The following is a 9,401-nucleotide window of genomic DNA, read 5'->3' as shown; positions in this document are numbered from 1 at the left end:
TCACCCGTAGATGATGATATCCGGGTGATGTTTGCAGCTGCAGGCATTATCCCGTTATATTTTGGTTTTCAGGTGGCAGCACTTTTTAATGTGAAAGTGATCCTAGTGGCTAAATAGTCACAGGATTGCTTTTACAACCCCGATCTTCTCTATGGTCTAAGAAACCGTAAGTGATGAGTGTTTTGTCACTTCCGGTTTTGCCAGGATGTAAACAAGCCCTAACATAACGGGTATATTTCTACCTATAGCTGCCATCATCATGGGTGGGTTAGGGCCTTCCACAAGGCACATTTGTGTTCGGGAAGCTGAATATTTGGTACAAACTGATATGCTTATTGATAGATTTATAGAGAAAGGGTATGATAGAAAAGATTTAGAAAACACCAGGGAACTGGTTAGAAGGATGAATAGAGAGAAATTGTTACGTAAAAGACAAAAGAAAATCCAAGAGTTTTATATAGCTTATATAACAGGATATAATGTCCAATATAAAGAGGTGGGAAAGTGTATGAGGAAATATTGGCCATTGTTACTGAAGGACCATACCTTTCAGGGGGATTCTACTAAAAAAAACACAGTTAATTTATAAAAAGGGACCCTGGAGTGAGAAATGTGAATAGAATATACTGGATCCATCTAAAAGAGAAGTGACATTCCTAAACAGGGTTGGGTTTTACAGATGCAGAAGGTGCATTTTATGTAGGACCACACAGAACAAAAATCAGAAAATTGAAGAATTTCATTCTTTGTCCAGTGGTAGGAATTACAAAATAAACAAGTTTATTACATGTGATACAAAGAGTGCCCCTGTGGATTACAGTATGTGGAGAGGATCACCAGGAAGTTGTCGACATGAATAAACGAACATACAACAAATAGGGATGGGCTGTGTGTTTGAGTCGAACGTAAGTTCAACTCAAACATCAGCTGTTCATGTGTTTGCTGAATACACAAACAAATGGAGCTCTCAGTGGGAAGTTCGCTCACCGATGAGCTCCCTATAATGCATTGCGCTTTTGCAGTGCATTAATTGCTGATGATTGGCCAAAGCATGCACGTGACCCGACTTTGTCCAATCACAGCACAAAGTACTATGATAGCCATGATTGGCCAAAGGCAGAGTGCCGTTAGCCAATCATGGCTCAGGGGCTAACTCCACGCCCCACACTATATAAGGCTGCTGCTTACATGGCAGCCGGGTATAGTGGAGATTAGGCAGGTAGTTAGTGGATAGCAAGTTCAGTACATTCGTGCAGTCAGTGTAGTGTACAGGCATACTCTATTTTTAAAATGTATGAATATGTTGTAGTCCTGGGTCCCCTCTCGGTGTTCCCTAAGTTTGGTGTCCCTGTCACTTATAGTTCCTGAGCAGTGCCATGTCAAGCTAACCAAGATTTCCCATAGACGCCAATGTTAAAGACAGGGAGCAGTGCCACGTCAAGCTGACTAAGATTTCCCATAGACACTATTGGTAAAGACAGGGGGCAGTACCATGCCAAGCTGACCAAGATTTCCCATAGACGCCAATGTTAAAGACAGGGAGCAGTGCCACGTCAAGCTGACTAAGATTTCCCATAGACACTATTGGTAAAGACAGGGGGCAGTACCATGCCAAGCTGACCAAGATTTCCCATAGATGCCAATGTTAAAAACTGGGAGCAGTGCCATCCCAAGCTGATCAATATTTCTCCTAGACGCCAATGTTAAAGTGATTTTAATGTCTTGTTTTTTTTTCTTTTTAAAATACTAATCATGTTATACTTACTCCACTGTACAGTTAGTTTTTGCCTCCTCTTCTCGGGTCCCTGGCTGGAGTTCCTGGCCCCTCCCTCCTGTTGAGTGCCCCCACTGACAGCAGCATGCTATAGGGGTACTCAAGCCGAGCTGCAGCTCTGTGTGTCCATTCAGACATGGAGCTGCCGTTCGGCCCTGCCTCTCTCTCTTCTGATTGGCTAACTGACTTTGATTGACAGCCACGGGAGCCACAGCTGTGTCTCAGTCAATCAGGAGAGAGAGTCTTGGATGGCCGAGGGCCTCGTGGACATTGCTGGACTGAGATGGGGCTCAGGTAAGTATTAGGGGGTTCTGGGGGGGGCTGCCACACACAGAAGGTTTTTTATCTTAATGCATAGTGGGGCTGCGCATCTTCTCTTACCTCACGATTCGATTACGATTATTAGGGTCACAATTCGATACGATGCGATGCATCACGATGCATGGTTATATATACATGGATATACGTGGTTATACCGGGATGATGCCTCTAGCTAGAGGCATCATCCCTGTACCGTTTTTTAGAGCCGGTGGTTGGCTTTCTGGAAGCAACGACCAATGCGGCTCGGGAGCCGCTCAATCGTTACCTCGGCGAGCGGGAGGGGACTTTGTCCCCCCCCCCTCCTGCCGCCTTCCGCGGCTCTGCCCGGGTCTCCTGTCCCACCGGGAGACCCGAGCAACCAGCCGGCGCGTTCGCCGCCTGGATGGAGTCCCAATCAAAGCTGGAAGTGGCTTCGATCGGGTCTCCGATGACGTAACCCGGAGGCGGCGTCCATGACGTCATGTCCGGGTTACTCGGCTGCTAAAGGCAGCAGCCCTATGCTGTCATTTTTTTCATGTTATTTGTATCTGTATTGCAGGGAGCCGACAATACATTACAGCCGCGAGCAAGTTTAAATTACATTTTTTCCTTTAGAAATGTCAGTATTGCTGCAGCAGGCTCCATACATCGTACAGATGTGCCACTTTAAAGGCACATTAAGGGGACCTCCCCGGGCACGATATTTAGAGGAATTTTTCTTGTTTCACTTTGAGCCTCATAAAATCACTGTTCCTATCGATTGTTTTAAAAAAATAGTTTGCATTGATACATGTCCCCCAAGGCAGTACTCGGGTCCCCATACATTTTTTTGGGCAATAATTTGCATATAAGCCTTTAAAAAGAGGACTTTTGATTTTTCATGTGTCCCATAGACTTTACTAGAGTTTGCATGTTCACTAGAACTTTTACCTGTTCCAGATGTTCTGGAGCAAACTGAAATGGGGCGGGGGGGTGTTCGGTTCGGCCCATCCCTACACATAACACCTTAAACAGATTATAGCAGGAGACCCCAAGAATAAGGTTGCTTGGAGCTGATGATAATAAAATTTGCTCTGAGTGTCATGTAGTCATTGCTGGTAATGGGGCATCTAGATCCTAAGTATGGATCCTGAGCCTAGATTCCCAGAGTCTGTGGACTTGAATCAGAAACAAAACCAATTCAAGGGTCCCCCCAGGCATACACCTCCCAAAGAGCAGTGCCCCCTAAAAGCCGGGGCCCATAGTCTGTAGGCAAAAGGCCCCCCTGAAGTCCCCTCTGTCCTGGCTGGGTGTCACAATATACTGTATACTGTAAGACCAATGGTCACCAATCTGCCAAAGCAGCAAACTCGGGATGAGTCCTGGATTGGGACCCCGGGAGCCCCAGCAGAGAACACAGGAAGGGTCTTTTCATACTAGGACCTGCATGTCATTCCCATGTCATTCTATGCAGTGCGATTTCACCGCACCAAAACAAATGCATGCATCCGGCAACCGGATTGCATCGTACCTGTGTGCCATGAGATCGGTTGCAGGCAAACCACACTGCGTTCCCAACCTGCGTTTAGGGTCTCAATAACTTTTCACTGACACCCGCAGCAGATCACAAGGGTGGTACAACTGCAATGCGTTGCGGGAAGCCACACGTGAACGTAGCTTTCCCGCACCACATTCTAGTGTGGATGACCCTAAAAGTAGGAAGCAGTCCTGTGCCGCCCTGGATGGTGGAGCAGGGAATTCTCTCAGGACCCGTTCACATTGGAACCCGGTGCAGGAAACCTGCGTTCCCTGTGCGTTTCCTGCACTGCCCTTGCAAACTGCAGCAGGTGTCAAAGCAAAGTTCAGAACACCCCAAATTCAGGTCACAATTAGGGATGATTGAACGGTTCGGGTCGACCATTGGTTCGACCCGAACATTGACTGTTCGAAATTCTGCCGAATTCCGAACTTTTTGCGGAAAAAGTTCGGAATTCGGCAACCCAAACCGACCAAAATGCAATGGGACAGGAACTGGGCTTTAATAGCCCGTGATTGGACCAGAAACATCAGTAAAAGCCAATTGAGGGGGCAGGAGGATGCTAGGAATGTGACTGGAGTGAATAGGAGGTCCAGAGGCCAATCAGTAGTAAATACGCCCCCCAGTATATAACATAGCCCCGCCAAATCTCTAGCACTGTAATACAGGGGCTGTGGAAGAGAGTGGAAGCAGTTCTGTTACTCCTGCTGCAAAAGTGTCATTTAGCAATTATTAGTGTGAGGAAAGGGATATGCAGTGTAGTTAGGGTACTATTTTCCACTATAGTTAGATTTAATAATCTAGTTTCTGTAGGGAAAGTGTTAAGTGTCAGGGTGACCGTAGTGTAGTGTAGTGTAGGGTGAACTGACTCTGACTGCTATGGCAGGGTGACCAAACTCTTCCATGTCAGGGTGACCGCCATAAGAAAAAGATAATTTTTCTTAGAATTTTCAGTAGAGCAGGGATGGGGCTCCGCTCCTTGTATGCCAGGGTTACCGAATTCATCCATGTCAGGGTGACCGCCATAAGAAAAAGATTGTTTGTCTTAGAATTTTTAGTAGCGCAGGGATGGGGCTCCACTCCTTTCACACCTGGGCGTTTTTGTTGCAGGCGTTTATTGGGCATTTTTTGGGCGTCTTTGGAGGCAGGCATAACATCTTACCTTCTGTATAGGGGTATATATACACACACACATATATGTATATATACACAAACACACATATAGGTGTGATAGGAGCGGAGCCACATCCCTGCAAATAATTTCATTAGCGCATGGATGGGGTTCCGCTACTTTCACACCTATGTGTGTATGTGTATATATAGATATATGTGTGTGTGTATATATACCCCTATACAGAAGGTCAGATGTTATGCCTGCCTCCAAAGACGCCCAAAAAATGCCCAATAAATGCCTGCAACAAAAACGCCCAGGTGTGTTGTTGCAGGCGTTTTTTTGGGCATTTTTTGGGCGTTTTTGGAGGCAGGCATAACATCTGAACACCTGTATAGGGGTATATATACACACACACACACATATATGTATATACACATACACACATATAGGTGTGATAGGAGCGGAGCCACATCCCTGCGCTAATAAAAATTCTAAGAAAAATGATCTTTTTTTTCTGGTTCTGGACATGCTACAGAGCTGAAACGTCACATGTACACTTTTTAGACCCCCAGACACTAAATCCAAAGAAATCTCTTTTTTTTTTCAATAATTTTTTTGTGTGATTAATAGTCCCTGGGGTATGACCCAGAACCCTAATCACTTTTTAGGGGCATTTATTGGGTTTTAGGGCTTCAAAATGGTGTTTTTTGATTACCGAAGTTCGGGTCCCATTGATTTCAATGGGGTTCTGGAATCCGGACCTGAACTTTCGGGAAGTTCGGGTGTTCTGGTCGAACCGAACCTTTCAAAAGTTCGATCATCCCTAGTCACAATTGCAGGGCGTTTGCCCGAATCGGATGGCATGGTACAGAAGTATCATGTAATCCATTTGTAGTGCATTTTTAGGAGTAGTGCATGCAGTACGTTCAGTGTGGTGGGGTGTGATTTCAGAAAATTTGAAATTAATGGGCTGAAATTGCACTGCACTGAATCGCACTGCACCCAGATCACACATGAATCGCACTGCACCCAGATAACACGTGAATCGCACTGCGCCCAGATCACACATGAATCGCACTGCACCCAGATAACACGTGAATCGCACTGCGTCCAGATCACACATGAATCGCACTGCACCCAGATAACACGTGAATCGCACTGCGCCCAGATCACACGTGAATCGCACTGCGCCCAGATCACATGTGAATCGCACTGCACCCAGATCATACATGAATCACACTGCACCCAGGTCACACATGAATGGCACTGCACCCAGATCACACATGAATTGCACTGCACCCAGATCACACATAAATCACACTGCACCCAGATCACACATGAATTGCACTGCACCCAGATCACACATAAATCACACTGCACCCAGATCACACATAAATCACACTGCACCCAGATCACACATGAATCACACATGAATGGCACTGCACCCAGATCACACATGAATTGCACTGCACCCAGATCACACATGAATCACACTGCACCCAGATCACACATGAATGGCACTGCACCCAGATCACACATGAATTTCACTGCACCCAGATCACACATAAATCGCACTGCACATAGATCACACATGAATCGCAGAGGAAAACATAGCGCGTTCCTGTGTGATTCATTGTGTGAAAAATATATAAAGATTCCAGTGCAAAAATAGCCTCTAATTGTAGCATAAAACAAATAATTTCTCACAAATGGGGAAACCATCAGCCATTAGCCAGTTCCTTATAGCAGATTGATGGCTGGACGGGCCTTTCTCCCCTCCGGGTGGGCATCTTAAGACGTCCTCCTCATCTTACCACACATGTGCACCCTCGGGTATCACCATCAGAGTAAAGAGCCAATGATGTTGGCTCTTTACCATGTGATCAGCTGTGTCCTATCACAGCAGATCACATATACACAAATGCCGGTTATCTGTATTTCCTTTCCTCTGCGATGTTACTGTGTGAGGAATGGAAAGCAGATAATTGGCTTTCCTAAGATAGGGGACATTTACACTGATCATCAGGGCAGCATATTAATGTCCATCAGTGCCCATAAGTGCAGCCACATCAGTTCTGCCTCATCAGTGCCCATCAGTGTTGCCTCATTAGTACCCATCAGTGCAGCCTCATCAGTGCCCATCAGTGTTGCCTCATCGGTGCCGCCTCATCAGTGCCCATCAGTGTTGCCTCATTAGTACCCATCAGTACAGCCTCATCAGTGTCCATCAGTGCAGCCTCATTAATGCCCATCAGTGTTGTCTCATCAGTGCCGCCTCATCAGTGCCCATCAGTGTTGCCTCATTAGTACCCATCAGTGCAGCCTCATCAGTGTCCATCAGTGCAGCCTCATCAGTACAGCCTCATCAGTGTCCAGCAGCGCAGCCTCATCCATGTCCATCAATGCAGCCTATCATTGCGTGGAGATTACAGGGAGAAATCAGGAGAGCTGACTGGATCACACAGAAAGGGAATCTCCCGCTGTGACACTGCTTGGAGCTGATACGTCAGCTGCTGTCAAACAAAGCTCCGCCTCCTGGACCAGCCCCTATAATAGACAGCACACTGATCCAATGCTGGAAAATTGAACCAATATGCTGTCTATCATAGGAGCCGGTCCAGGAGGTGGGACTTTGTTTGACAGTGGGCGGAGTTTTAGCTCCAAGGAGTGTCACAGCAGGAGATCCTTTCTCTGTGATCTGGCCGCCTCTCCTCCCGATTCCACCCTGTGATCCCCATACAGTGTTTTCTTTTCACCTTACCCAGTTTCCTGGCTGAATGATTTTGGCAAAAGCAGTTCAGTAAGATTTTTACTGTGCATCAAATTGGTCCGGGGGCAATTGCCTCCCCGCCCCCTGTCCCAGTCCGCCCCTGATCTGCGTGTTTGCAGCAGCTGGTGGGAGGGGCAGGAGGCACAGCCGGCAGTGCTTGGGGGGGAGTAAGGGGAAAAGGGGGGGGGATATGGCAAACAGGATGAATTGGATGGTGGACAGGAGCATGTGATCAGTGCAGTGGGGGTAGAAGGGGTGCAATCACATGAACCGATTTCCTGTGCACTTCTCCCTGCAGCCTCTGAAAGCTGGCAGAAGGGAGAGGAGGGGAAGCAGCTTTCAGCAGCTGTAGGGGGAGATCCATAGGAGATCGGTTCATGTAATTGCACCCCTTCTACCCTCACCACATCGACTGCACACTCCTGTCCACCATGATTCCTCCTGCTGCCCTCTCTGATCTGCAGCCGTGCTGTAGGGACACTCCGCTCTGCTCTCCTCTCACTGCCGGTCACATGGAGTTCAGTGCGACACTGACAGTTTCCTTCAGTTTAGGTGCGGAAAACTGCAAACATGCTGCATAATCATACACAGCTCCACACCGCACATCACACATGTGATTTGGTGTGAACCAGACATAGAAGACAATTGTTTTCTACACTAGGAGTCTGCATTTCCCTAAAGCAGAAAACGCAGATCTCTGCAGATGGTGTGATGACCCCGAATTCTAAACTGATGACCTGTGAAGGATCGAAAGTGTCCCCGATCAGCAATGTTTGACCGTCACAGATTTTCCTCATTACACCGACACACACTTTTTTTCATTCAATACATTTTTTATTATAATGTTACTTTTAAAAAGATTGCAGTCATAGAATCAGGAAATAATAAAGGAAGAAATCCAATTGGTCAGGAAAATGACTTGTCTGGAATGTGGAGGCGGAGTCGGTAATAATTTGTGTACAATACAATACACAGCATGTTACATTATTATAACAAAGTATTGTAGAAAAGATCACACCATAGAAAATGGGGGAAAGGAGAAAACAAACCCGGATATGAAGGTGACATTTGTGTACGAGGAACACCTTAACAATTACCACCATTTTATTCTCCGAGGTCTCTGCTTTCAGCAAATACATGTTTCGGGGTTTTATCTCATCTTCAGGCCCAAAATCTGCATTTTACCATGTGTGCAAAAATAATGCAAACACAGCTCTGGCAGTGAAAGGGTTAATGTGAGCTAGATGGGATCACTCTGCTATGGTCACATTAGAGCTCCCCCTAGCTGCAGCCTGGTAATAACATTGCTAGGAGATCTATTCATTTATCTGCTCCATACTTCCCATCTTTATATAAACGTCTCCTGACATTTAGGGGTCTATTTATAAAAAAACTGCATAGCATTTCATCTGCCATGAACATTCCTTCTGTGTGAATGAGGGGAAAATATGGATGTTATTCAGATATTTGCTGCTTAAATGTTTTCCATTGATTTAAAATGGAAAATAATACATTTGCCACTAGATGGAGCTAATTGCTGTTATACTTAGCGCCATCCAAAGCCCAAATGTGGTATTTTTCAAATTATATCAATGGTCGGTTTAATTGACTTGTGTTCTTCGCAGTCTAAAGTACCCATAAGTGTATGATCTCTGGTATTCGTATGAAGCCATACCTGATGAAGGAAAATAAGTGACATTATGGCCACTAGATGGAGTCACTGTTCATAGGAAATAAAATATGGCCAAAACCCATCACAGCCGGGTAAATGCTTGTCATAATCTTTCAACTATTTTTTTTTTTTAATAGACCTCTAAAAGGTTACAAAAGCTTACACCACAAAATGTACTCAGCCAATGAAAAGTAATGACTCCATTTTTATTTTTCTACTGCTATCAATGGCCAACACGGGACAACACTTCAACCA

At 45.8% G+C, this 9,401-nt stretch overlaps 2 protein-coding genes across 2 annotated transcripts in view; one reads left to right on the top strand and one right to left on the bottom strand.

Annotated features, from left to right (window-relative positions):
- LOC309550230 (uncharacterized protein) overlaps positions 1–9,401 on the top strand; it is a gene marked incomplete at its 5' end in the record, with an annotated part of 1,091,635 nt that overhangs the window by 682,607 nt on the left and 399,627 nt on the right. The gene's annotated exons all lie outside the window — the stretch shown is intronic.
- Positions 1–9,401, bottom strand: part of LOC309548745 (uncharacterized protein) — a gene marked incomplete at both ends in the record, with an annotated part of 197,458 nt that overhangs the window by 174,277 nt on the left and 13,780 nt on the right. The gene's annotated exons all lie outside the window — the stretch shown is intronic.

Source organism: Pelophylax lessonae (genome assembly GCF_965119305.1).
Source record: "Pelophylax lessonae genome assembly, chromosome: 3".
In the NCBI taxonomy this organism is placed as follows: domain Eukaryota; kingdom Metazoa; phylum Chordata; class Amphibia; order Anura; family Ranidae; genus Pelophylax; species Pelophylax lessonae.
This window is presented reverse-complemented; position numbering and strand designations above follow the sequence as displayed.